The sequence below is a fragment of the Equus przewalskii genome, chromosome 1, assembly GCF_037783145.1.
Source record: "Equus przewalskii isolate Varuska chromosome 1, EquPr2, whole genome shotgun sequence".
Taxonomy (NCBI): domain Eukaryota; kingdom Metazoa; phylum Chordata; class Mammalia; order Perissodactyla; family Equidae; genus Equus; species Equus przewalskii.
This window is the reverse complement of record NC_091831.1, coordinates 163055839-163071440: the sequence shown is the minus strand read 5'-3', so window position 1 is coordinate 163071440 and position 15602 is coordinate 163055839. Positions and strand designations below refer to the sequence as shown.

Sequence of the window (15602 nt, the reverse complement as noted above, 5' to 3'; positions counted from 1 at the left end):
ATAGTTTACAATTAGTACATTTTATAGCATTACCTAAGTCAATTATGCTTTAAAATATGAAACCTAGAAATTATATCCTGAAACCAGAGCCAAGGAAATAGATTTTCTCAGTTCTGTACACTGAAAAATGTGCCAGCATTTGATGACTACATTGTCATTGATAGCTTCGATGTAATCTCTGCTCTTCTTCCCCCAAGGATAGCTAATGTCTCTGATTTTTCTTCTTCTGTCTCTGGTAGACATTCTATATTTTATGTCAGTGTATTTGCTTGTAGCCATTAGAAGTAGGCTCACTGACTAAACCTTGACCATTTACTTTCTATGTCAAACTGTCTTATTTCCAATGAGACCGTAAGTCAAATTGATTGTCTCTCTTCACCTAAATAATAAGTAGATAATACATAATTGCTTACCCTCCCTCTCAGCAATTTTTAAAGTTGCCATGTAAGAATTTTGAAGATTCAGAATATTTCCAGTGTCACTATCTGAGAAGGATTCAATAGGTTTTCAATAAAATCTGTTCGTGCATGCAAATAGAAAGTAAAATTTGGCACATCGGAAACCATGTAGAACGAAACTTCTCGAGGAAAATGCACTGCTTTGAAATGCAATGGTAAGGTTCTTTAAAACATTCCATCTTTATCCCTTAGGAAGATAAAGCAAATTGAGAAAGAGCTAGACAAATTTTTGAAAACTTTTGAAAGCCTTATATTATGTAAAATATAGAATTTCAAAAAAATATGTGACAGAATTGTGAGAAATAGTATCTCCTATGCAGCATCATCTGGAAGGGAAGGCAGTAAATAAGAAGACAGCCATAGTAATAACTGCTCTTTCAAATTTTTAATAAGTAAAGAAATTATATTTGCACACGTATGTTATCATAATCCCTTTTGCATGTTCCAATCTAATAGCAACAGAATTTGATTGTTGGAGGATAGTCATGAGATAAAAGTGAAAATGAGCACCCCTATGTTCATTGCAGCATTATACACAATAGCCAAGACATGAAAGCAACCTAGGTGCCCATCAAGGGACGAATGGATAAAGAAGATGTGGTATTTATACACGATGGACTACTACTCAGCCATAAGAAATGACGAAATCTGGCCATTTGTGACAACATGGATGGACCTTGAGGGTATTATGCTGAGTGAAATAAGTCAGAGGGAGAAAGTCAAATACCATATGATCTCAATCATAAGTAGAAGATAAAAACAACGACAAAAAAAACCACATAGCATTGGAGATTGGACTGGTGATTACCATTGGGGAAGGTGGGAGCGGGGAGGGCAAAAGGGGTGATTAGGCTCACATATGAGGGGATGCACTATAATTAGTGTTCGGGTGGTGAACATGATGTAATGTACACAGAATTCAAAATATGATGTACATCTGAAAAAAATTTAAAAAGAAAAAAGAAAAAAGAAAATGAAAATGAAAATGAATAATTAGAGTTTACCACACAGGCTATTCCCTATTTCATATATTATATATTTCTTAAAAATACGAAAAAATTCATTGTGAAAACATTTTTATAAAGAGAAAAGTTTCATTCTGAGAACTAAAAAGTGTTATAAAGTCACAAATTGTATGTTCTTCTTCAAAAACAACCTTTAACAATATATCCTCAATATTTCATGCATGATCTCTAGTTTGGTTGTTTTCCTTCACATATGAACTCAGTGTATCTGAAATTGAGACTGAGTTTAAAGAATGTGAGATTGTAGCTAAAAACCCAACACTAAGCCTTCAGCTAATAATTTTCAGCTTTGTCTGCATTATCTTAATTTTGTGAGACTAAGCATTTTAGCAATAATGTGAGTATCTAAACTTTAGTTATTTCCCATGTTTTTTAAAAAAACAAGGGCAAAATAAAATTCCCAAATGATTGTGGCCTTTGCTATTGCTAATAATTAATATTCAGTATATTATATTTTTTATGAGCACTTATGTTAGGACTGTTTAAAACACTTTGCATGCATTAATCTATTTAATACTGCAATACTATGAGATACTATAATTATCCCATTGAAACTGAAGCTTAGCAGAGTAAAGTAAATTGCATATGATTTCACAGCTAGTAAGCAAAGGAACCGCTTAGAAAGATGGCATGATTGCTGGTCACCTGTGTGTAATATTTTGCAAAATTGCTTGTCCAGATGACATATTGAAAAGTGTGAATTTAGTGTAGGAAAAGACGTTTAGGGGTGTTTATGTTGATTATACAAATGTGAAATGTATGAGAGTTGAGAACAGCAGATTTTCTTAAACAATTATAGTATATTACTTTACAAAGAGGTATTTATTCTCAGTCTGAATATTACCTTTGGTAGAATTTCACATAATAATTCAACTCTTAAATTTCAGAATCTATTTGTCTTACCTGCTTGTTCAGTACCTGAATCTTCTAGGCAAGCGAAGTGTACATGGAGATTATTAGGTTAATTTAGCGAATAAAAGTCTGGTACAAGGAATAGAGATTTTGTCCCAAATTTTCCAAATCTACTGCCTAACCCAAAATATATTATGTTATACTATATATAACATATATAATAATGTATATGAGACATCTAAGTCATGAAGTCATGACTTAACTTGGACAATTTGGCTTAAAAGTCTGGGCCTATATTGTCTTTGTTATGTGTGATATTTATAACAATTAAAATTCTCTATGTGCTCAATAATATATCTCTGAAATAAATATTAATTTTTCTGATATTTTTATGTGTAAAATTTTTTTAAAAATCAGTTTTATTTCAACTCTAGATAAATTATTTTAAAAATAAACCAGGAAAGTGTACAAACCAAATTTACATACAGTATCTATTTAATGGTAGAAACTTGAATTACTTTACTTAAAAATGCTTATTGAAAGTCAGACAAAGACAAATACTGTATGATTTCACTCATAGGTTTAAGATACACAAGCAAACACATAGATAAGGAGAATGGATTAGAGGAAAGGGGGGTTGGGGAGAAGGGGAAAGGAGTCAAGGGGCACATGTGTACAGTGACTGGTAAAAACCAGACTCTTGGTGGTGAACACGATGCAATTTATACAGAAACTGAAATATAATAATGTACTCCTGAAATGGATGCAATGTTAAAAGTCAGTATGACCTCAATAAAATAAAAAAATAGAAATAAATGCTTATTGATTTATGCATGAATTGCCAAGTATTTTCACCTTTAAAACACTCTGATGTATATATGTACTGTATAATGTGAATGTTTGCTAGTATTTTTGATTAAACATGCTTTTCCAACCAACTACCCATACTCAAATCTGGGGTATTTGTTATACTGTCTGTAACCCAATCCCCGACTGCAAGAAGAGATATGGGTTCACATATCTCTTCTTGGCTTTTTAAAATGGATATAATGTACATATACGCTTGAGTGATGTTCAAACTCCATTAAGCCTGTTGGACGTAACACAGCCCTTTGGTAACATACATTTTGTAATGAACATTCTCATAGATAATATAAGTTGTCTATAACCATAATTACCAAATATATACATATGTATTAAATAAAAAGAAAACAATGTATAGGAAGCTGATAGGTATTTTGAGATATAAGTTCCCAGGCACAGGTACATTGCAATAATGCGACTCCCCAGGAGGACGTAATGAAGAAGTCAGGTTCTTGCACTTGTACACAGAATCACCACGAATGGGATGGCAGCAGTAATGCATACTGATGAACTGGAGTGCACTGCTTAAAGTTATCTACTGCAAGCAGCAGGCGTTCTCACTGATGGCATGATTTATCAAAGTGGAAATCACATCTTTGCAAAATTAAAAATAAGACAGTATGCAATTTATCTTCAATGTACATTACAATGGCATTTCTGGAAAATTCGGTTTATAATAAAGCTCTGAAAAGAAAAAAAATCAAACTTTGTCTTGTCATGTAAAATCGAGTTACAGTCTAGGCTCAAATAATTATCAAGGGGGTTCACACCTGTATGAATGACCAGTAGAATATTTAGTGGTGGTGCAGTGCGGTGTGTAGGAAGACTCTGTTCTATAAAACCGCCCTGGACTTGGCAGGATAGCTAACATCTCAGTCCCACCCATCAAACACCAGTAAGGTCCCCCAATCATTGCAACAACCCAAAATGCCCCCACACATTTCTAAAACATTCCCTAGGTGGTCATAGTGATGCTATTGAGAACCATTGGCTAAATCCCCTTGGTTATCCATGTATGTGACCCAAATTAATTGAAAAACTGCCTAGACCATGTCTTTGATTGAGCTGTAAAGTTTTAACAATGAATGTAATCAAGAGTTAGGAAATAACCTTCCATGTATATTTTATAGTTCATGATAATTTGCTGTCTCAAAAATAGGGCATAAAAGCAAAATTAAATTTACGGGTTTAAGTGTCCTTATTAACTCCTTTACAAGTGAACCAAAGGTAAAGCATAATTAAAAATAGCTTCCTGTGGGGCAATTTCTTTTATATCTGAATCTCACTTTGAAATACATTTAGTATCCTGTTTATCACCTGAAGCTCCTATTCCAATCTATTGCTTGAAATGTTCAATTGCATTTCATGGCACTTTTAAGCTTAATTAAATTTTTGCAACAGAGCAGGTCTGCCCTTTAAGACAAGGTATTTCTTTCAATCAATCTGGTTTTTATACAAAAAAAAAAAGGAGCTTGCAAGGCTTATTTTCTCATTTTTGGAAAGCAAATACTATTTGCCTATAAATAGATAAACATTGGCTGTTTTTGAGGGAAAAAATAAAGTAGTTTCTGGCAATGTGAATGCATTTGATCTTGAAAGAAAAGGAGTAAAACGTTTAATCCTTTGAGATATCGTCTAATCCTAGAACCCTATATTTCATCAAGCTCTAGATGATGAAAAAATATAACTCATATTCGAATCCAAATTACCTGACATTATTTAGCTTTAGGGTTCTACTATTTAGATTATCTCACCAAGACCAGAGAATCTAATGTATCTAGGAATAAACCTGAGCTTGATAAAGTGATGCTTGTCTCTATATCTAATTTCATCTGCCATAAGAAGCCAATTTCTTTTCCTATTTTTAGTTGCTTCTGTATTTTTTGCGGCAACTGACAACTATCAGTCTGTTATATCTTCCTGGCAACTGTCAACTTCCAACCTGCAGCGTAAGAGGAAACACCATAGACAGCAGAGCACTCCCTGCTCCAGTCACCCTCGACTCTTCCCATTTCCCGTATCCTAATCCCGAAACGTGCCAGGGCAGACCTTGCCCCAATCCTCAAAACAATCCATCAAGAAAGCCTGTCCCCACTGGTGCCAGGTGTCCTGTTGTACAAGAAGTTCAGAAACAAGAAATCATTCTTAACACCTCTGTTCCCCTTACCCTATGCTTTTGATATTCAGTTCACAGAGTCCAGGAAATTTTACCTGCTCAAAAACTAAGATCATCCCGAGCTACCCACCTTTTGCAAATGCAGCTTTTTCTAAACTACCATCACTTCTTGCTTGACATATTACGATAGCCACCAAATTGGTCCATTTGTATCTGCTCTGCTCCCCCATCCCCTCACCACAAGATTTTCAAAATGAATGTCTAATAATATGATCCCACTGCTTAAAATGCTTCAATATCTTACAATTGCCCAAAAAAAAAAGTCTTTCACATGCACTAATAAGTCCTGTATCAGTGGCCTTGATCTCCCTTTCCTGCCTCACTCCATTCAGTCCTTGCTGCCTTTGATTGCGTCACAGTGTCTCCTTTCAGTTCCTCACTCCAGACATGCCTCCTCCAGGGCCTTGACACGTCGTTTCTTCTGCATGGATTCTCTTCCTTATCTGGGGAGAGAGTATAATGAGAACAGAGAGAACTAGAGCATGGGAACAGTCGTCTGGGTTCGTGTGCCAGATGTACCATTTACTAGCTGTATGACCTTAAACCCTCGGGGAGCCATAGTTTTGGTATCTGTAGTATGGAGATAAATAAAAGAGTCTATATGATATAGTTATTCTGGAATTGAAGAGATTTGATACATGTAAAGCATTTAGGAAACATGTGGCACCTAGCCCTCAGTATTGTCAGATGTCATCCCTCCTCTCTTCGCCTAATTAACGCCTACTAATCCTTCAGATCAGATCTCAGCTTCACTGTGGCTTCCTAATGGAAGAATGCCCTGACCTTTCTGACCTAACCAGGGCAAACTCCATGTAGAGTTCCCTAGCACTCTCTCCTTCACAGGGCTTGTTACAGTTGCAGTTTCAAGTTTATTTGGGTTAATATCTGATTAATGTCTAACCCTCCACTAGCTATATAAACTCCTCAATGGTAGGAAATATTTTTGGTTTTGTCCAAAATTGTATCCCCATTATTAACACAGTGCCCAGAACCTAGAAGCACTCAATGACTATTTGCTAAATAAATGAATGTTCTACCTTCTTCCTTCCTTACCTTTCCTCTCCTATCACTTGTTTTCAATTTATCAAACTCTTTTGATTCCCATCGTATTTAGTGGTCTTCCCCAAATCTCCAAGTTGGGATTAATCTCTCCATTCTCTGCTCTGTTATTGCTCTATTTCTCTTTTAGAATAATAATCAGTGTCTACCTTACATCAAGCTACATTTGGTCTTTCTTCAGTTGTCATTAGAGTAGGGTTTCTAAAACTTAAACCTGATATATTCAAATCTGATATAGTCAAAGCTTTCTGATGACTTCTCAGAGAGTAAAGTCAATCTCCTTAGCCTGATACACATAAAGTTCACAACCTGATCCCAGCCAATTTTTTTCTGGCTTCATATTATGTTATACTACCCCTAACTCTCATGTCGGATCTAGACAGCAGTTCTTTACGTGGAACAGAGGGTACCTGCTACCTTTATGGAGAAGCATCACCATCACACCTCACAGTCAGGAAAAACAAGCAAATAGTAACCCCGTAAAATCAACAACAACAGGAAAAACATTTACAAAGGGTTCCTTTGTCTAGTTCTAGATTCCAAAATAAGTGAAACCTTGAGCCTTTCCCATAAGATGCTGACTCACTAATGAAAACAATATTCTTTCTTACTTTTGCAATACTGAAGTCTGAAAATTATGTGTGTGTGTTTGTGTGCACACCACAATGTTTGTGGATATGGAAGTCATGTGAGAAAAATTGCTGTTTTCCACCATGAACAGTGTGGTAGAATACACTAGTGTTTTTAGTTCTTCAACTCTCCCTCTATCCTTGCTTTTTGACATGTGGCTTTGCAGTTCCATCCACTGAGGGTGAGTAGACTTCCCCACACTATTGATGTTGGGAATGGCCACATAGTTTGTTTTGAGCAATGGGTTGAAAGTGACAGTTTGCTAGTTTAGACAGTCCTTGAGAGACGTCACCTTTATTCACTTACCCATGAGCTTCTGTCATCACTTGAGAACAACATACCCCAGCTAGCCCACTAGAGCAAGGAGGGTAGGATGGGAGACACTTGGAACAGACTTAAGTCCGTACCGAAGCTTGGAGCCACCAGCCAAATCCAAACTAGAACTGACCAGACCCAGATGACCAATTCATATGCTTGTTAAGCCATAGGTTTTGGAGTAGTTTGTTACACAGCATATGGACAAGAGCTGACTGATAAACATGGTCACTTTGGTAATCTTGTAAGCAATTTTTTTCTTTAAATATTTGCTGTATTTTTAAGCTTGTGAGCTGGTCCTTCTAAATCCTGGTCTTCTTGCAATCTTAGCAAGTAAACTTTTTTCCTTTTCTAAATGCTTTGTCCCTGAGTCATCCTTGACAAGAGCAATCTGTACAGCTGCAGTCAAAATCAGTTTTTAAGCACTGGGGGGTGTGGTTTATTCCTGAGCAGAGTTTGTCTATCTGACATTCTCCCTTGGAATGAGTTCTCTCCCAGGAGTGCCTGAATTCCTTGTCTAAATAGACTTCTGGCAAGCTGCTGCCCTTGCATTTAAATTTAAATTCTTCTTTCATCATGTCTAACCCCCTGATCCAGATAACATTTGTTATCTAGTTTCTGGTTCTTATTTAAAAGTAATTTTATGTGGCAAGTTTATTTTCCCAAAATGTCTGCAACAATATTTCTAGTTCTACATACTCTTCTAGAATCTTCTCGCCCTCCCATCAAAAGGTAGAATTGCTTTCCCAGTCTCTTGAACCTGGGCAGAACTTTGTGCCTGCCTCCACAAATAGCGTGGAGCAGAATGTCTGACCTCCATAAGAGGTAATATACTTTCTGCCTGGGTCTCTCTCGCTTGGAATCCAGCCACCATGTTATGAGGAAGCTCAGGCTCCATGTTGGTGTTCCAGCCAACAGTCTCAGCTAAGGGACCAGCTGACAGCCAGCATCAGCCATCATACATGTGAATGAATGAGTTTTTAGATGATTCTAGCCCCCGGCATCTGCTTTCATTAAGTCTTTGACTGGCAGAGCTGATACTGACGTTATACTTCACAGTGGGCAGAAGGCATCAGTGTCTGGCTGCAGCCATGGACTTCTGTGAAGGGGTAGCATTGGGCTCCGGGAAATGCAGGGGAGAGGGAAAGCAGCACTGGAGAGCCTGCCTCTCGCCCCTGCTTTCCCTGCACTCTGAAGCCCTCCGTCTTCAGAAGCTCCCTCTGCTTGTACCAGCTCAGTACAAACTTTAGCCTCCCTAAGGGTTTCTCCTGTTTATTTTGTTTTCGTAATTCCTGAACTCTCCATTTCTCTCTTGCTTCTATAGAGTCCTCAGGGTTGATTCTAACGCAAAGAGGTAGCAGCCTATGCTAGTTCATATCTTGGTAACAGATATGTAAAAAGTACAGATAAGAGAAACATTTACTTATCCACCAGAAATTTTACACTTTAGATGCCTATTCATAGTTGATCAATTTTCCAAATATTGCCTTGACAAGATAAACCTAGTAAGTGTGTGTACAGATAGATTCAGAGGTTTATCTTTGTGGGTGCCAATTTAAGCAGGGTCCCCGGTTTGGATAACATTAGTGCTTCAGATGCCTACTGTCTGCTGGTCACTGTTGGAACTTAGCATACTAACCAGATGGATGGTTGGTTCTGCCTAGGTTCACATTTCTCAACTCCAGCTATATTTAAATAGAACTCTTTCGCTGGAGATATAAAGAGAGAAACCAAACCACACCTTACATAAACTACTTACAAATTTGTTAAACACCTAAACATTTCAAATAATTTCATACTTCATACAGAATAAGCTCTAGAGTTCTCTCATCATGACACTGGCTCAGCTTCCCAGTACTGTTGTAGTGTGTCATCTGTATGTCTAGATCTACGGTCTTCACAACCTTGTGGAAGAGAACTGTCAGTCCTGTTCTTCAACAAAATATCCTGTTTTATAATGCAAAATCTGTCTTGTCTGAATTAGATAAAGAATTTCTACAGATCTTCTCTGTTAAGCTGCGGTCCCTTCATCTCTCTCTGGCTGTGTCAACGGTGGTGGCTATATCGCCATCTAGCCTCACAGCCCAAAGATGACAACTATGATTTCACCATGGGATTGCTGGTCCCCTTGGATTCTTTGCGTATTTTAAGGAACTTTTATTTGCTCCTATACTTTGGGGAGAAGAAAAAGTAAATTTCTGATTGGTAGTCATGGTTGGCACATGGTAGAAAGTTGGAAATGTTTATTAAAATAATTTATTAATGTTCTAGGGTAAGAGGATTAAAAGTTAAAAAAAAAATTAAAGTCTAAGGAGGCTAGTCGATTCAGATTCATTCATCCCCACAGATGGGAGAAAGCTTTGTGACCATCTGCTCCTGCTCCCTTATTTTGCAGATAAGGAGAGTGAGGCAAGGGATGTGGCTGAAGTCATGCAGTCCCCAAGGGTCAGAGCATGGTGTGATCTGGCATGGAGTGTCTCTGCACAGGGCAGCAGCCTGGTGTGCCCACCTCAGGGTGGTCAGCATCTCTGTTTGCTCCATTATCAATATGGGATCCCAGCCTCAGGGTGACCTGTCTGGCTGCAAACACTGAGGCTTTGCGAGATGTCTGCTGGAGCACAGAAATACATCTTGGGCTCCATGAGAGACCTTAAAATAGCTCCCACGTGGCAGCACTGCTTGGCCTTGGAAAGACAGTCACTGAGCCAACAACCCAGAGGAAGTTTTCAGTTCAAGGTTGAAGAAGCTTGCAGCCCAAAGTCAAGGGGCTGGAGCCTCAGAAATGTTCCAATTATCCAGAGAGGTGTTCATCCCTGCGGGTATGGAGGAATGTTTAAGTGGGAAGTGTTGTCAAAGTTAAAACAAAGAATTCTCTTTTATTTCAAGTTCCCGTTCCTGATTCATTCTGGGTGGTGAGTAATGTACCTTTAGGTGGGAGGGTGATTGACACGCAATTGTGGATGCCTGGTGATGGTTTCCGCTTGCACCTGCCTATCAGTGTACAAACAGTGTTGGGTGGCAATGCTGAAAAGAATAAAGGGGAAAAAAATAAGGGAAGTATTTTAAGCCACTTGAATCCCAAGGTGACCAAAGTACTCATTAATATCTCCAGATACTGGGCACTGAATAACTAGTTTTCAAAATAAATACAGTAATTCACCGGCTATTATTTACAACAAGGGCCAAGCTTGAGAATTGGCAGGGCATGTGGCTGGATAAACTGCTTTTATTTTGCCCCTAACACAATGCCATATGCAGGCAGGCATTGAATACATTCTTTTGATCATCCCAGAGATGGCTTTTACTTGTTGTGAAAGTTAAAGTAACATCAGCCAGAAATAAGAAAGCTAAAATCCTCATACGAAGATCTGCAGAATCATTGTAAGAACTAATCTTCATATTCTTTAAAAAAAAAAAAAAATCCAAGAACTGTTCAAAATCAGATGAAATGTACCAGGACATTTTACCACATTTCAACAGAGTATACTTTTTCAAAAAAGAAGTGTAAGTGGATAATAAACATATGTAAAAATGTTCCATCTAAGTAATAACCCAAAATGCAAATTAAAAGAATAATAACCAAATTAGCACAGATTAAAAAAGAAGATAATGTCCAATGCTGATAGGGGTACAGTGAAGTGGGCAATTCTCTTCTGCTGATAGAAGTGTAAATTAATTTTCCCTTTCTGGGAAAAAAATAGCAATATGTATCAAGAGCCTGAAATTGCTTATAGACTTTTAGCCAGTGAGTCTATTTATAGTTATCTTGCCTGAAGCAATAATTTTAAACACAGACAAAGCTTTGTGCAAAACGTTGTTCACGCCAGCATATTTTTAATACTTAAAAGTCAAAACCAACTTAAATTTGTATGTATGGTAGAATTTAAACAATGGTAAATAAAATATATAAAATGCCTACCTACATTATACACATAAGACAAATTTTAAATACTAGAAAGAAGATTTTTTAAAATCTGGATGATGAGATTCTCCAAATTATATAATGTATGTGATGAAGTAAAATCCTGAAAATGGATGATTTTTTTTAAGCAAATAAAAGATACTCACTAAAAGCACCTTGTGAGTGTGTTTTTATTTATCAGCGCTTTATCCCACTAAGATGACCTCTGACTTCAGTTACAATGGGATCAAATGTGTCACAGTCTCTCATTACAAAGCAGTTCCATTGATTCCTGGACCCTGATAAAGGGTCTAGCCAGCCAGATGGAAATTTGATTCTGAAGCCAGAATTTGTTATAAGTACCTGCCTCTCCATCTCTCTGATAAACTGAGCCAGACACCAAAAAGTTGAAAGTCCTGCACAGCCACTTCTCTTCGTCAGCCTCATTTGGGCTTTTTCCCTATTTCGTTGCAGGCCTCACCAGTCATTGGCTTCATTGGCTGCCCTGAAAATATTACTTTCAGCCCTCTGAATCTTACACCCTACTGGAAACATACATCTTGCCATGCTAAATGGTCTTATCCTATTGTCCTGCTACTCTATTTTGTTCCTATTGGTTAGAATTACACTCCTTCTGATAGAGAGCCCATAGCATGAATAGAGATTTCTCATTTCTAGTATACTTAAGCATACACTCTGGAACATGGGAAATCCATTTCTTAGTAACAGTTTAATAATTTGTGTATATCTTTGAAAAATACAATTGGTAGCAGCTGACCCAGTGGCATAATGGTTAGGTTTGCATTCTTCACTTCAGCGGCGCAGGCTTCATGGGTTCAGATCCTGGGTGCCGACCTACACACCGCTCATCAAGCCATGCTGAGGTGGCATCCCACATAGCACAACCAGAAGGACCCACAACTAAAAATGTACGACTGTGTACCAGGGGGCTTTAGGGAGAAATAGGAAAAATAAAAACTTAAAAATATAGCCATGCTGTGGCAGTGACCCACATACAAAGTAGAGGAAGATTGGCACAGATGTTAGCTCAGGGCCAATATTCCTCATTAAAAAAACCATAGAAACAACTGACAATGCCAGATGGCATACGTAGGGATGTTACACTCGCCCACTTCTCCAAAGAATTCTATGGAAATAGTGAGGGAAGTTTCCCTTCCTTCCCCAGTCTCACTGATCACATTTGGTAAGACTTCCACATGGCCCTGAGTATCAGCACAGCTGGTAGTAAAGACACTGAAAAATGGCCGGTGAAAGCCTGACTCTAAAACAGTGGGATCCATGACTCTTCCTGAATATCTTTGTATAATGACTCCTAACATGAAATACAATTAAAAGCTAGTCATGTGATGTCAGCCTTTTATTATTTGTGATTGATTCATTTTAGGCAGGTGTTTTGAACTGTATTGTAGCCAATTTCATGCAATCAGCCAAGACATAAAGGCGTGCTGTCACAGTGGAAAACGAAATGTGCTCACTGTAAGGTGGAACTTAGGCAGTGTAGCCGTGGTAGCAAAGTGACCTGATTAAAGAAGAAACTGGTTATGTGACTTCATTTTTTTAGCACAACCATTCAAAACAAATTTCCCCAAAGCACCAATATGTTTTAAAACCATAGAAAGCTTAGAGCACTTGACAAAAATATATAGCATTGTGCAACAAAATAATCTCTTTTCCATAGACAAGACTATATTGTCTATCATTATTTTTGAAGGTTTGGAAGGAAATTCAGCAATATCTTGAGAGTTAAGTACCCTCTCTCCTACCTCCTTCAGTGTCATTTGTCGCAAAGTAGATACTGGCTTCAAGATTATTGAAGGTTTTTCAGGATGATATGTTCTTTACTCACCTTCCTGATCACCAACTTATAGCTCTCCTTTATTAATTTCCTGAATGTTTTGAAGTTATGGGTTTTTCTTTGCAGACCCTATTCATATTCAAACAAGGAGATGTTTTTCTGAGGGACACAGGGAAGCTGCAAAGAAGAAAATGTTTCCATTATTGACTCAGGCTACAATCTGAAAAAAAGTGAAATGGGAGGAACAAAAGACTAACTGAAGCAGGAGGGAAACCAGAGTGAAAACGTCCCCAGGATGTTGGAAAGATGAAATAGTCATAAGAGCAGCAGACCTTTGAATAAACACTGGGGATCTGAAGGAAAGTTAATTAGAATGAAAATGAAAACTGTTATAAGAAAACGGGAGGGAGAGGAGTAGAATTGAAAAGGGCATGCAAATAAAAACGAAGGATGTTCAAGTGAAAACATGGATTGGATGAAATGAAGCAAACAACCGAGGAGAGCCAGGGCTCCCCCTTACCTGTGTGCATCACTTGGTAAAATTTGTTTCCTTGCTTTAATTGGCAGCATTCCCCAGGACAGGAGAGCAAACCCACCCCAGAAGAGAACAAGAGAGCATTGAGCAGCTCTCTCTTCCACCTCTTTCGTGCTCTATAAAGTAGCCATTCTCTGTGGGCAATTTTGGAAGACTGGGGAAGCCATATCTTTGTCTAGTCCCTAGATTACCTCTTGCCTTAAGAAACCATCTCTGAAAATCTTTTTTTTTTTTTTTTTGCCGTTAAATAAACTTTAGGCCTGTAGCTATATCTGTAGGCATCTTTCTGAAAATCACATCACTGACTCAATGAGACAACTACACAGGAGGCAATCACGTCTAGACACACAGAAAAGAGGGAGTGTATGTGAATCATTGCCGGTGGCTTCGATTTTCCCTAAAGCAAAGTATGCGCAATTTGGAAATGTCTATTGGTAATGTTCATTAAACAAACCTGTAAGCATCTACCATGGGCACAGCCTATGCCAGGAACATAGAGGATGCAAAAATAAATGGCTCTGTTTTCAAGTAATTTACAATGTAGTGGGGAAGATGAAATAAATAAAAAGTAGAGAATAATAAGTACTATGAAAAAGGAAAACCTGAAATGCCCTAGAAGTTCAGGAAAAGGAGAGATTAATTCCTACTAGAGTGTTAGAAAAGCTTCTTGAACTAGATATTGTTTGAGTTGCGAGGAGTGGTTTTAACAGAACAGAAGGAAATAAAGTGTTTGAAAGGAAAGGCATTTTGAGCAAAGGAAAACATGAGTAAAGATACAGATTGAGAAATTGTAGGATGCGTAGAGAAAGAACATGTAATCCAGTGTGACAGAAGCACAGGGGAGATGAAGGAAGATTGCTGACTTCTTCCTCTTTGAACAAGGCTGTGTGGATAATGGTCAAAAGCAAAGCTTCTAGAGCCAGACTGTTTGGATTCCAATCTGTTCTCAGACACATCCTTGCTGTGTGGCCTGGGGCAAGTGAATGAACTTTCTTTGCCTCTATTTCCTCTCTGTAAAATGGGGATTATATGGACACATATTTATAGAGTTGTCGTGGGAAACAGACCTTAGAAGTGTCTGCAGCACATGAGGAGCACCCAGTGAATATTAGTTATTATCACTCTTATCTGGAGAGTCTGCCAACCTGGAAGGCAAAAAGAGAAAATGTTTAATCTTTTCTCCTAGCGCATCAAACTAGTTTCTTTAACTTATAGACAGAAAGCCATTGGGAGTCGGGGAGCAGCAGTTAAAGAAAGATTAACCATTAAATAACCTGATACTTTCACATCCCTGCTCTTAAAATGTATGTAAGGTAAAACAGCTCTTCTGATAATTCTGCTCAACTATAAGCATCTAAGCTCATTGTATTTGCTCGGTCTGTCAGTGAGACAAGGCAAGTCAAAGAATGGCTAGTTCCACAGAAAGGTGTTTCAAGTTGGGCATTCTTTTTCTGTGTGTATCTATTTGCTTTTGCATCTTTGAAAGTCCCAAATGTGCCCCAACTCAAAGATTCACCTATAGAGGGGAGGGAAAAGTCTTCCTCAACCCTCTTAGGATCCCTGGCGGGGTCTGAAAATTGAACTGACAAAGACAGATTAACAGGAGAAAAGAATTCACATTTATTGAACAGGTTTCACAAGACATGGGAGCCTTCAGAAGGAAATGAAGACTTGAAGAAACAGTTAAACCTGAGTATTTTTATGCTGAGTTTGATGAACAGTGGAGAGTTGTGTAGAAATCTGACAGGTCTGCGAGTATGAGGTGAGTGTAGTAAATTGGGGGCCACTTAGCAAGGCCTGTTGGTTCCGATTCTTCTCAGTGTCCCTGTCTTCAGATGCGGATGCTCCTTCCTTCCAGTATAGGGAGGCACCTCTCACATTAGGGTTTTATGACCAGTTTCAGAGGAGAATGGTGGGAGAGGTCAAAGTGACTTTCTTGATTCTGCCATTTTCTCAACTCCTTCAGCTTAT

The 15602-nt window shown here is 38.1% G+C and overlaps 1 long non-coding RNA gene across 1 annotated transcript; it reads right to left on the bottom strand.

Annotated features, from left to right (window-relative positions):
* Positions 1-828: 828 nt before the first annotated feature.
* On the bottom strand, positions 829-14776 carry LOC139084669 (uncharacterized). Its single transcript, XR_011542223.1, has 3 exons — positions 14699-14776; positions 13148-13273; positions 829-5818 (listed from the first exon to the last, which is right to left on the bottom strand). It is a non-coding gene; the product is annotated as an uncharacterized lncRNA (long non-coding RNA).
* Between the last annotated feature and the right edge of the window lie 826 nt (positions 14777-15602).